This window comes from Corvus moneduloides, chromosome 2 (genome assembly GCF_009650955.1).
Source record: "Corvus moneduloides isolate bCorMon1 chromosome 2, bCorMon1.pri, whole genome shotgun sequence".
Taxonomy (NCBI): domain Eukaryota; kingdom Metazoa; phylum Chordata; class Aves; order Passeriformes; family Corvidae; genus Corvus; species Corvus moneduloides.
Window position 1 is genome coordinate 118,127,812 of NC_045477.1, and position 13,863 is coordinate 118,141,674.

The 13,863-nt window shown below is 41.5% G+C and overlaps 1 protein-coding gene across 8 annotated transcripts in view; it reads right to left on the reverse strand.

Moving 5' to 3' along the window:
- AGPAT3 (1-acylglycerol-3-phosphate O-acyltransferase 3) overlaps positions 1-13,863 on the reverse strand; it is an 89,107-nt gene that overhangs the window by 45,680 nt on the left and 29,564 nt on the right. For 2 of the 8 annotated variants that reach the window (XM_032100997.1, XM_032100996.1), the window contains exon 2: positions 4,503-4,623. The exons of 4 other annotated variants lie outside the window; for them this stretch is intronic. The gene's annotated coding sequence lies outside the window, so the exon portion shown is untranslated. Of the gene's footprint in view, positions 1-4,502; positions 4,624-11,936; positions 12,018-13,863 lie in introns of those variants that run through there. 2 more of the 8 variants (XM_032100998.1, XM_032101004.1) reach the window with 2 other exon arrangements.

A 13,863-nucleotide genomic window follows, 5' to 3' on the forward strand; every position in this document is an offset into this window, starting at 1 on the left:
AGTAAAAAGAGGAGTTCACTGCACCAAAGCTTCATATTCAAAAGACCCCTATGTGCCAAACTAAAATTATGGATGTCACCACTGCTGGCTTAGCACTGCTCTTCAAAAGCTCCTCAGTCAGGCTGAGTAGTGGTTTGAGAAGCAGCATTTATGCTCTTATGATTCATTTTTATCTGCCAGAATAACCCTCATCTCATCTGCAATTATATGCCAAAAAAAAAAAATCAGATATTAAAGGGTATTACAAACTGCCTGCAGTTCAGGGCAATGTGTTAATATAAGACACATTTATAGACAATGACTCTAGCAAACCAGGCTAGCTTCACTTAAAATAAACAAACAAGCAGCCTAGTCTAATTACCAGAATTAATCTAAAAGAATCAATATTTCTCCAATCAAGACATGTAACATGAACCTTCATGCTATGTACTCTGCAATGTACAATTGCCTCTTGAGTCTGCAGATTTTGTTCACTTTTAAGCCCATTAAACATGAACTGCTTTTTATTAATTCTATTTAAATTCTTTTTACTTTTACTGTAATAAACCAGATTTCAGAATAACTGGAATAATTGAAACTTCACTGCATTAATCAGAAGTATTTTTATGTAAGTAAGTTCATTACTTCCAGGCAACTGGGAGCTTTTTCTATGCCTGGTTTGTCTGACTGCTCCCAAGTCTCTGCTCCCAGGCACTACTAGGGGCTCGCTCTAAACTCATGCTTAAGGTCAGCTTGTCCTCAAGGTTTGCTTGTGTAACTGCTTTCACAGTTATTACCCATCCCACACCTGTACCAACGGGATATATCTTAAGCTAAACTGTTGGGTTTGGGGGTTTTGTTTAGGTTTATGTTGGGTTTTGAGGGTTTCTTTTTTCAATTTTGGTTTAGAACTCTTTATCAAGCAGACAATTTCTGTAGACACTGGGGAACCCAGGCCACACAGGACAGTAATAAATGGCATTGTTATTACCTTCAGCACAGGAAAAAGAACTGCACAAGGAGATGCTTAGGCCTTTTGCTCTCATCTTGCAACACAGATCCAAAGTACCCAGATACCTTTGTACCAGACAAGTTGAAAGCTCACAAAGCCACGGCAAAGAGTATCCAGAAGTGACCTGAAAAATGCTCCAGCACAGCCAGGTCCTGCAGTGCCACAGGGGCCCAGCAGCCCCATCACCAGCTCACAGTGCACTGAGCCTCTTCCTCCATCCTTATCCTTTACATCCCACAGGAACAGGGCTTGTTCTGCTTTTTAGAGGGGTGTCCTTTATCAGCCATTTTCAATCACAAGTATATTGGCTGTGCAATCTTTAACTCCTCAGTCTCAGGCTGATTCACTCTTGGGCATTGCTTATCCCATTAAACTTGAACACCACAACCAAGCAGGAGAGGGAGGCACAGGTGCAGAGGTTGGGCAAATGAAGCCTTGAATCAAAAGTGGCCTTGCTGCTGAAGCACAACAATATTGTCCTGAAACACATCCTGTGACAGTATTTGTATTTAAATCTGTGTTTTCTGCTGCTTTGGAAAGTACTGCCAAAGGTCCTGAATGTGTGGCCTTCACAACTTACACATGCGAAAACAATTGCTCCCACAGCAACATCGACATTTTCAAAACAATTATGAAAGAGTAAATGCCATTATGGCTTCTAAGAAAGCACTTTCAGTTTGGATTATTTTTTTCTTCTCAAAATAAACATCCCCAGGACATGAAGTCTGGTCCTTGAGTTCCTCCAGCAGATACCCCCAGCTGGAAGTGGATCCTGTGCTGGCCCAGAGCAGTGACCACCCTGGCAGGGCTGAACAGTGTGGGGTTCCAGCCATAAATGTATCCAGCATTGTTTGGAAAGGCTGCTCTTTCCCTGGGAAAGAGGCACAAAGCTTAATGGGGTGCAGTTTTTGAAGAGCAGGAGAACTGAGGGCTACAGAAAAAAACCACTGTCATGCTCCCTTCCTCCAAATAGAAGGTACAACGACTCAGTGCCCTATCTATTAAAAACAGATAGGGGAGAGCATTACTTCTGCAAGTTGTGCAAAACTGACTCTGCCTAAAAACCAGACCACAGCAGACTAACAGCAGGGATCGTATCTCTGGGAGCAGCTTCTCAGAACATCACTCTGCCAGTGAAGAGGCCTCTGTCTTAAGGCTTTGAACCCTAACCACAGCCTCCACACTGGTAAATTAAGTATGAAAAGAGGGACTGCAACTAGTTTTCCAATATACTTCACATTTCTCATTGCCTGAACTATAGAAACTCTTGAAACTGTGACTGCCATGCCTGCTTTTGTGAGCTGCTTTCAGGTCTAGCCTGATGAATCCAAAGATTATTTTGTTTTCCTCTTTGTGGTCACAACTAAGTTTATACAAAAATTGACTTTTCCAAAAATTTCTACAAATTATAACATTGACAAGTCTGAGAAAGATTAATCCCCCCAGGAAGACACACAATAAGGACAGCAGCAGCAGATGACAGATCACAGAATCACAAGATGGTTTGGGCTGGAAGATCATCCAGTTCCAACCCCCTGCCATGGGCAGGGACACCTGCTTCTATCCCAAGTTGCTCAGAGCCCCATCCAACCTGGCCTTAAACACTTCCAGGAATGGGACATTAACAACTCCTCTGCACAGCCTGTGCCAGGGTCTCATCACCCTCACAGGGAAGAATTTCTTCCCAATATCTGATCTAACCCTACTTTCTTTCAGTTTGAAGCCATTCCCCCTTGTCCTGTCACTCCAGACCCTTGTAAATAATCTCTCTCCAACTTTCTTGCAGCCTTCCTTTAGGCACTGGAAGGCCACAATAAGGCCATCTTCTCTCTTCCAGACTGAATAATCCCAATTCTCTCAACCTTTCCTCACAGGGGAGGTGGTCCAGCCCTCTCACCACCTTGGTGGCCTCTCCTGGACAATCAAGAAGGCAAAGGCTGAAGGAATTATTCAGGGGGTTATTCAATACATGCAGCTTCCAGCATGGCCATTCACTTCACTCAGAACATTTAATTTCCAGATTATTCCTTGCTGCAGGTTCTAGTGACCCAAGATAAGACACTCAGGCAGCACCACACGAGGGCACAGGTAACAGGCCTGGCAGCCCTGCAGGGTATGAGAAACTCAGATTTTCTCTTCTCTGAACAGCAGAGCTTGAGAATTCAAGAGCTGCCACAATTCAAAATCTTGCTCCCCCCCCCCCCATATTTTAGCTTCTCAGTAACTCATCAATGGCATTTTCAAGCCTTGTACACAAACAAGAAAAGCAAAAATTGCAGCCATGTAAGTTGAAAAGTATCCTACAAAACAGCAAATGCATTAAAAAAGGCTTTCTTGTGTTTCTGGGGCATTGCTCCTACACCAGTGTCAATGAGCCCAGGCAAAAACATTTTACACAACCAGTTTTGAAAGCAGCTGGTCACCATGACACTGGGACAAGGCTACATTAATGAATCAACCTACTGGGTCTCCCTCCACACACCAAAGCTGCAGGCAGTCAGCCAGGTTCAGCTGCAATAGCTAATTTTTGGGGGCAAAATTTTTGACCCAGGCATATTTTGGGCTTGCAGGAAGTGTCTATTTGCCCACCGAATGAGCTGGGATCAATCCTTTCACTTCTGCAGCAGGAAAATGTACATCTTAAACGGATGTAACTTTGCACAGGGTCAATACATGCCCTGAACACAGATTGTGGCTGATCCTGTACATGCTGCTTTATGAATCACAGCTTTGAGAAATCAAGATTTTTAGGGAGACTTCTTGTCCTACAATAGTCCTTGAGAAGTCATAGAATAATAAAGCAATAATCCAGGCCTTTGCAAAATCACCAAGATTAAATTATTTTCTTACCAAAAGATCTACTAATAGCCCATGAAGGGGCACAGTATCAGAGATCATAATTAAAATGTCAACATCTGACACTAACTACAGGTTTTAAGATCCTGTCCTGAAAAAAACTGTTCAGCTGCTGTGTCAGTGGGGTCTCAGCAGCTTTCCACTTTGCCTGTAGGACAGACTACAAAAAAAGGGCAAAAAGTAGGAAGTTTGCTGATATACTTAACATTTTCATACCCCGTTATTGGATAAAATTTAAAGATGTTCAGATTAAGGGCAGCCTAAGATGACCCCAGTCAGCACTGATGAGATTTCTATGAACCCCATAAAAGAGGTTCTTCAAGCACTCTAAGCACATATTTCCCCTTCTTCTACATTACAGGAAGGAGGAGACATTAATATTTCTAGAGTCCCACGGAGGTCTATTTATGGTTAAATCTCTGCTGCAATGATTACCAACAGATACAGCATACATGAGACAGCAGAAGCAAGAACCTCAAGTGCTGATTTCATTCCTAAACTAAAATTCTCGGAGTGGGAGACTTCTGACGCCTCTCCCAGCAGTTCATGCAGCTCTAGGAAAAGAACAGGATTTGCACGCCCATTTTTTCCCCAAAAGTATATTGCTACAGACAAAATGCAAATACAGAAACGTGGGGGAAGATTTCTTTCTTACCACCACCACTGGGGACCACTTCTGGCACCTGGCAACACTCAGAGCAACAGGAGAATCCCCATCTCCTCCCTCCAGGGAAGTACCACTGCTTATGTCTCAAGAGATTTGCTTTCTCATTTGCCTATAAGCAAAAAAGACATTCTCCAATGAATGAAGGTAAAAATACTTTGTTTAGAAGCAAAATGCAACGCAAACAAGCAGCTAACAACCCAGGTAATGAATAACTCAAACACTTCTTAGTAAAATTATGAGCCTTTTTCCTTTCCCTGGAGAAAAAAAAAACCTACTTGATCCTTCTTCACACATATACTACTACACTCAGCTCCACAGGTACCAACTGCTATTGCTTTCAGAGGAACTAACTGGCACATACCTATGAAATTAAAAGCAAGTGTTCTAAATTTACCATTAATAGAGAAATTGCAGCTTCTATTCAGAAAGGAGAAAGGGCTTGCATACACAACAACTAGCCTACTTTTCCTAGCTTTACTAATCAGCATAACAAAAGGTTATTTTACTTCTCTTACCTCCAAACCCTGTCTTGAGAGAAGTTACTGAAAATGAAGCAGAAGCAATTATCTGCTCTCAGAACACACACTTAATCCCTATATTTTATTAAGAGTGTTTTTTATGATCCTGAAGCAATTAAGCTAATCATTATTTAATTTTAGATTACTGAACTGGAGATTTACTTCAGACACAAGCTCACTTGCCACATAATTTAGTCTCAGTCATTAGAGATGTACTTTACCCAGAGGTGGCTTGTTTAAAAGCATGTTGTCTAATTTCACAAGCCTCACACCATGAAAGTTTCATGCAGAAATCTACAACCCAAACTTCAAAAATGAGTAAACCCCCAAAGACACTCAGATTTATCTGTTTTTCCTTAAAAAAATAGATGAAAAAAATATTCTTCAAACATGTGCCCAGAAAATTAATGTATCACAAAAGCTAACATAAAGCATTTCTACAACCCACCACTCCATTAGCAAGTTGTTAGAACAAAGAGTGCTCCTCTCACACAAATCACTTAATTTACAACTTATTTTAACCAAGATGCAAAGTCTGCAAATACAAATGTTTTATTTAGAGCCCAGAAGGTACCTGCCAAGGGATGTAACCAGTGATAAAACCTTCAGACACTTAAAGACTTCTGTGGATAATGTTATCAGAGGAACAGAAATGGGGACCAGGCAGGTAGTTTCATACTGTACATACTGACCCTGGACATGATGCCATTGGAAAACTGCTCAATTCCAACCTACTTCAGCCAAAATTGTGTTGTAGAAACCAAACTGTACTAGGAAACACCAGTTACCCTGGTAGCTCCTACCCACCCAGCTCAGCTTTAGTTCTGCAGACAGTTAATGCCAGTCCATCCAGACTGAGACATTTTCCAAGGCCAGTTTTATGTCAAAACACATTTCCTGGCTTTTGGAACAAAGGGTATCTTCCACTGCTGCCACTAAACAGAGGGAAAACAGATGACCAGGCAAACATTTGAAAAATATACACTGTTTTTTAGGCAACATTTTGTCTTCTAAGTCATCCAACAAGACCAACACATGCAACTGCTCCACACTCAATTAGAAGTCAACTGTATTCAAACCTCTAAAAATGCAGAAGAGTTAGATTCATTTCAGGACTTCAGTGCCAGTACTTCTATGAACCAGTCTGACTTGCCACATATAAGAAAGGCTACAGAGCTCATCCACAGCACGAGATTTCAGCAAACACTGACCAAGAAGAATCAGAACATGAAGCTACAAAGAGATCATAATAGAACAGATTGGTTACAGAGAGTTTGCTCAAAATAAATACAAGTAAGTCTCAGCTATCTGGATATTCAACAAACATACTTTTCAATATTAAAAGTGTAAACTTGGAGACAGAGGAATTCTGACAGCAGTAAAGATTCTGCCCAAAAGAGATGGTGCCTGACAGCACAGAAAGAAAAAGCTGCAGTCTCCTTGGAAGTTACTGAGGAAAACACAAACCCCAAAAATCAGTCTTCTGGTTCATTTTTAACTGATTAATGGCTTACCTACAAAAAAAAAGAGTAATTACGGCAGCTGATGACAAAGCTGGGAAGCAATCTGAACATGAAGGTGCATTGAGGTGTTAACACCACAGGCACCATGGCCATAAAGACTGGAGCCAGAGGATAGGGATGCAATTGCTCCTTGTAAGACAGTAGAGATAACCATGAGGAAGGGAAATAAACCACTTCAGGCAAAAAAGGCTGCTGAAACCAGAACAAACGGGTATCAGCTGGTCAAGAGTAAGTTCAGGCTTGAACCTTTCAGAACCGCAAAGCTCTGGGAGAGTTTTTGGTGACAATAAATCTACATGCTTAAGGAGGCCCTGTTATGACACATTACCTGCTTTCCTTAGCTCCAACTATTTTTGTAGCTGTCCATCTAAATATTCATCAAAGGGTCTAAGAAAGTATCACCAAAAGCAGCTGGCTCAGTTCTCAGTGCTGGTGGGGGAGGCTGGTACTGAGAGTTACACAGCCGGGGGGAAGCTGGTCTATAGGCTAAAGTATAAAAAATTACCATAACATTCCTCCATACCTATATGACAAACAAATAATGTTAAATTTAAAATAATAACATTAGCCATTTTGTTTTCATTACAATCTGCACATGCAACTATGGCAATAAAAAGTGTTCATTAAAAAGCTCAGCAAGTCACGAGCACTATCTCATCCTGCTTCTCATTATCCCACAACAAAGGAATCCTTAAAACCAATGCGACCCAAGTTGAGCTGCTCCTTGGAACAAGCACATTCTCTGGTCTTGAAGCAATTCTTGAACACTCCCTCCATGGGCTATCAAAGGGATCTTTGCCTTTTTCACTGCCTGTGTACAGCAATTCTCATGAAGACATTTTACTAAAACTGTTAAAACTGAGGTCAAAGTTCTCAGAATGAAAGAGTGCAACTGGTCAGAGAATAATTTCTGGTTCAAGACTGAGCACAGCAGTGTTATGCAAGAGAACAGGATTTGAAAGCAAGCTTTGGTCTGGCACTGTTTATTGGTGCCTGCTAAGAGGTACTTGAGCCTCAAAGAATGGGAGAGAAGCTCTTCCCACTTAGGATCCTCATCTTTCTCACTTGAAAAAAAAAGTATTTATATATATATAAAACACACCATGTACTGGACACTGCAAGCTGTACCAAATTGCTTTTCTGATGTCTTCTAAAATGGAACAAACAGATTTAGACAGTACATTGAGGATGAGAGTCCCATTTAAGCATACACATACAAGTATTTTTCCATTTCAAAATGGTCCCATAATTAAATATAAATGTGCACGCACTTAAACCCTTACAGAGTTTCTCTCTTGCACAGTACCTTGCACTGAGTTCAATATAACCTTCAAACCCATGTTTCCATTAGCTACCTTGTGATACCACAGCTCTGAAAACATTCTCAGTGCTCCAACACTCAAGACACAGAAGTGGCCACACACAATTCTGTCTTCAGCATCATCTCACAAGGAGAACATTTCATTCCTTTTTATTTCCTCCACCCCTTCTTTCTCTTTTCTTAAATAATTTATTAAAACTACTGAAAGTATTTTCTAGTCAGCTTTCTTCCTCACTATAGGAAGTACCAGTATCTTTGAATCCTTGGCTCCCCTGGTTCCACAGTTTGGTTCCCTCTCTAAAGGCCACTTTCTATATAATAACCTGATGTTGACAGAATATTGTCAAGAAAAAAAAGGGGGGGGGAAATGATAATGTATTTTTAATCACAAGTTAAATTTCTCCCTAGATAAAGAAGCTGATTTCATGGCATGCCCCTCTCTCAGTGTCTTATGGAATCATCCATCACCGACAGAATGACTTCACGAAATTCCTTCTTGCTACCATCCTACAACTGTGACCATCAGCTCTGAGAAGGTGAGCCTCTAAAAACTGAACACTTCCCTAAAGACAATTGGAAATTATTGACTTGGAGGCATTTTCAGAAAAAGAAGTCTTCACTCAGAGTAGGAAAACCAGAGAAGCCGTCATTAAGTTTTGATGGATGCACAACAATCAGTCAGAGCAGTTTCCCTCCTCATAATCCATAACTGACCTGTGAACCTTCTTGCCACAGCTGTCAGAAGTGGTGTAAGTAGACTGAAAAGAGAACTGGAATCCTGAATGACACAGAAATGACAGAGAAAATACCAGTCACTGTGTTGACTGTAGATCCTTTAGTAAGGAAATCCAGTATAAGCCAGACTACTGACCTAGATAGACCAATGACAAATTCTTTCCTTTCCAAGATGGAAATTAGACTTCTTCAGCAAACAAAGCAATTCATTTTCCATTGCAACTTGCAACCAAACTCTTCAGTTTTGAGCCTTAGAGGGAACTCTAAGACAAGATAAGCAAGAATGAAATGGGTGAATGCACCTGTGGCCTCATAATTCCACAAAGTTCTGTGTTCACTCATCAGGAGAGCTTGAGCACCAGCAGCCCATCAGTTTCATCTAACCCTGTCTCTAACCTGTGGAGCCAGGGTTCTGATGGATAAAACATCCTGGAGCACGGTCAGCTGCGACAGCCTAAAACATTACTGCCCCCTCTTGTCCATCCCAGCCTTCTGCCAGAGATCACTGTTCCATAGCCTGCACCTCAGCTGCTCCAATCCACAGCACAGAGTGTTACTTTAACCCCCTGATGAAGGTGGGTTCTTATCATGACTCTCATTTATTTTTATAGGCAAAGTGCACTGTAATTTTCCAGCTGTGTACTGCTGGGGCTGAAGCAGCTGCACATGGTCCTTTCTACAGTGGCCGGCAACACCTGGAGAAGGAGGTGATGTCTGAGGTCATCGCAGCAGGGTTGCTACACAACCCTGGGCAGATTTGAAGAGGTTGAGTTATTCAAACTCAAATTTGAATAACTCAAAGAGGCTCTAATTCTCCTGCTGATAGAGACCAGAAACAGGGTAGGTCCTCAGCAAGTTAACTTGGTACAGCACTACAGTGAGATGCAGTGAGATACCGAGCGCTATCTCACCCTGAGACAGAATTTCAAATACAGGTCAGAAAACCATGGCCATGTGAAAATGGAGCTGGGAAAGACACAGCTGCCCTAAACAACCAGGGCAGAACATCTTTGAACCAAGTGAAGTGTGCCCTGTCCTGGGAAATGTAATCCCAGATACAGTCCAGACAGGTTCACTCCCAAGAGTAAATTCTTACAGCCTTGCAATTTTTTACAGCCTGGTTACCTCTGAGGTTTTCCCATGACTTATCCTTGATTAAAGGCCTACATGAAAAACAGCATGAGAGAGTAAGTGTTAGAGGGGAATTTGAGCAGGCTTAGGCAAGGTTTTTGCATTTTCTTGTGTTTGGGAATGCTTGGGGGTTTAGTTGGGTTTATTAATGAAATTTAAACTGTGAATACATCTTGAATGTTGATGCAAGCTCATCCATACTTTACACAAGAATTGCCTAAGCTGACTCCTGGGAAGAAGTAGGCTCTGAAAAAGGACCTAAAATATTTTGTAAATGACCATTAATTGTACACTTTTTTTTTTCTTATTGCCATGTATCATGTCAGTCTGTCATGTTCAGATTAATTCTAGGGATTGCTTTTTTCTTTTAAACACTGGAATACTCTTCTGCTTACAATAAGCCCATTATAGAAAATGTTTATGGCAACAGCAGAACACAGAGCTATGTAAAGTGCAGCCTTTCACAGAAACAAGGAGAGGTGCTGTAATCAGCACTTAAATGCTACAGAGGGACCTGAGTGGAGTGAGTGTGAGACTCATACCCTGCAGATCATTCTTGTGTAAGGGATAAGCTTAACTTCCTAATTTCTCCTGCTCTTTCTCTTTTCAAGTCTTAAAAACAAACAAAAAAATCATTTGCAAACATCCTTCACTCATTTTCTTTGGCTGCCCTTTGTAACAGCACATCCCTTTCACTACAGTGGTCCTCTGCCACCTTCATTTTGTGCCCTGCCCCAAACCCTGGGGCTGAACTGCCCCCAGGTGCTGCACCAGCTTTTCTCCTGTTGCTGTGACATTTTCTTTGGTGTGCAATAGATTTATAGGTAGCTTTTAGAGCTGCAGGTCCTTAAGTGGACTTCAGTCAGAAAAAAAGGAAATTCTAAACACAATTCTTCATAATAACCCAGTAATGAGCAGCAATCGATCATTAACTCTCATGCTCTGATGTTCCACAAGCAGACTTCCCAGTTTCTCCAAATTAATCATTTCCTTAGGAACTCTCAGGCAAAGGTAGCAGGAAGGAGCTACCTCGTAGGATTTGAGAATTGCAGCGAGTCTTCGGACCTTTCCTTTATCAGCCTCGAATCCATAAGGTTCCAAAACAAAAACTTGCAGGTGAAGCATTAGTGACAACAGGATTAAAACTCCAGACTCAGGTCAATTTGAGCTCACCCACACACCTTCCCAGTCTACTTTAAGCCCCCTTTAGCAAGAGGCTGTCACCAGAGTCACAAGTCAAGCAGGCTTGGCTAAAAATATCCCCCAACACTGTCCCTGGCCTGCCTCACTGTCGTCCACCTCACCCTGGACATCATCCAAGAAACAGTCACATCCCAACACTAGGTACAAACCTGTTTGTAGCTCAGGGATCCTCCTCCTCAGGAGTTATTTTACTCCCCTGGGTTAGATTAAACAAACTACCAATATTTCTGTTTATTCGCTATTCATGATTCAAATTCGAGCAAAATTAAAAGGCTGTAGAATGGCAATCTAGTTAAGAACTTTAATGAAGAGCACTTCAGAAATAAAATCTATTATAAAGCACTTGAACTAATGAAGTTTGCTCCCTGTCCAAAATCCTTAGCATTCTGCACTAAGGAAGTAAAAGTCTTTTAAAGAAACCTTTAAAATTCTGAACTGCTGCAGGTAAGATCTGAAGAGGCAACAGTGAAACAAGCTACATTTGCAACCATATCTCATTCCAAAACAAAACAAGGAAAGAACAGTTAAATGCATCTGCATCCTGAGAAAAATAATATTATTCTTTGTTATGGGTGAAGGCATTTCATAGTGAATGAGTTGATAATTTTGAATGCATCACCTCTTCAGGCTCTCAGAAAAATTGTAGATTTGCATACTCATACTATAGATATTCATACTCATACAAGGGAACTGTGTCTAATTATAAAATAATGATAAAAAAAATTAAAAATACAATCTTCAACAGAGCTAACAGTGGAGACAGAGAAAGCCTAGCTCATCCTCTCTAGGAGAACCTGTACACTGGACTTTTGAACTGTCTTTTTTCCCCTTGTTTACACAACGACAGTTTTTTAATACCATATTAATAGCATTTATGATTAATCAGAAATATACACAAATAATAGATTTCCAGAAGCCTGACGAGGCTTGCAATCTGAAATAACAATATAATTAATTCCTAAGAGGAAGCATTATCTTTACACTGTCCTACCTTGGTCAAACACAGCGAGAGGTAAATTTCATTAAAAGCAGAGGGGAGGGGGAAAAGAAACCAAGTCAAACAGAAGAGCATGCAGCTGAGGAGACAAAAGTGCTTGTGATCAAAGGGTGACACGGCATGGGTGTTTTATTAGTCTTGCAGGAGCCCATGGAGCAGCCTTGCCAAGGGTCTGTCCATGCTCCTCCCCACAGCTGGGGCTGCTCCACCTGTGACAGGCGGAGAAAACCTCACCAGAGCACTCTCGCATCCAGCCAGGGCTGGCATGGAGCCACAGCTCACCCCAGCCCAGTGTGACTGAAGCAGGTGCCAGCTCTTTTAAAGCCTAAACTGCGGTTTACATCTGAGCTGTTTTCAAGTTCAAAGGGAGAAGCAGCCACAGCAACCCCTCTGCGAAGGCAGAGGGATGTGCTCCTGGCTCATCCGTGGCGAAAGGGTGGCCATAGATGAACAGATTATGGCCCTGGAATGGTCTGCAGGAATGGTTTCCTCCAACCATGGTAAACCAGCATCTGTCTGATGCTGTACAATCTGTGAGATGCCCAGAAGGCCTGACCCCTCATCCCCCACGCACCACACCACCCACCCCTGGCAGCACCAGGCGATGGGGATGAGATTGGGCTGATCTCGGTGTTTCTGGATACTGAAACACGTGCACAGTTTGTAAATAAAGGAGTGTGACACTGAATTCATACATTTTGAAGAGCACTGAAGTAATAATCTAATCTTAAACTGATTTAGAAGTGTTAACTGATTCACCAGTTCACTCTCACACTAGAGATCTCAGAGGACTATTTGGAATGGAATCAAGTGGCCAAGTATGTGCAAGGAATCGTGTCTACAGCAGATCATCTGCAAATTGAGAATTATTTCAAAATCCACTTCAAGCAAGTCATTCTCCCACTACGAAAATCTCAGCTTCTAGGATTAGAGACTTTTTGGAAGATTATTCATTCCCTCATCTCACAGTTAAAAGGATGCCAGAATTACTATATCCTGGACTGTAACTGAAGCCATTCAGTGAAAGCAGCTTTCCTATCAAGGGACCATCTTTTCAGTGAGATTCATGATATATCTCAGGGTTTGACTGAAGTATTTAGTATCCTTTTTTTCTCCATAAACACAAGAGCTGAGCAGTCTTCTAATCTTCAAGATCGTAAATGCCCAGCTTCTACAGCTGCAGTAATTAAACCAACTTCTCATTCCATTACCCACAGCAAGTCTCTTCCTCGGCATCTGCTCTATTCCCACACTGCACTCTTCAATCAAACCAAGATAAGCTATTTTCTAAGATCAGCTGACTTGTCTGTCCCTCAAGACATCACTGCAGCCAAAAGGATTCTGAGCAGATATGATGCATCTTTCTAAATACCCAAAAGGTCTCTTTTAAAGGGGGGAAAAAAAAAAAGTAGACATCAATGCAAGTGCTTATTTTTAGCACCTGAGTTGTTCTATATTTATTCCTTTATGTCTTTCTAACAAAAGCACAATCTCTGACGAAGCATTACCATAAAATACACTCTACTGGGAAGTCTCCTTTATGACTCCTGGCTACTGAGCACTGCAACAAGTACATCACACCACCCATTCAACCACACAGGTTTAAGGGTGCACATAGAACAATGCTTCCTCGGTTCCAAAGAAGTGCTTAAAACAACCCAAACTCAATAAAAAACCCAATCCACACAGAAAGCAAACTCCTCAGTATAATCTGTCATTCTGCTTAGATGCCACTCTTCAGACTCAAGCTTAAAAACTGCCACTTTAAAGTATTTCTAATTGTCTAAACCCCCCAAAAAACCCTCAAGACACCTTGTGAGTTACTTGTTAAAAAGAACACAAACCACTACCCCAATCTCCAGGACACACCATACTGCAACAGACCCTCAAGTCAGCAGGAACAGATACTCAGACTATAAGA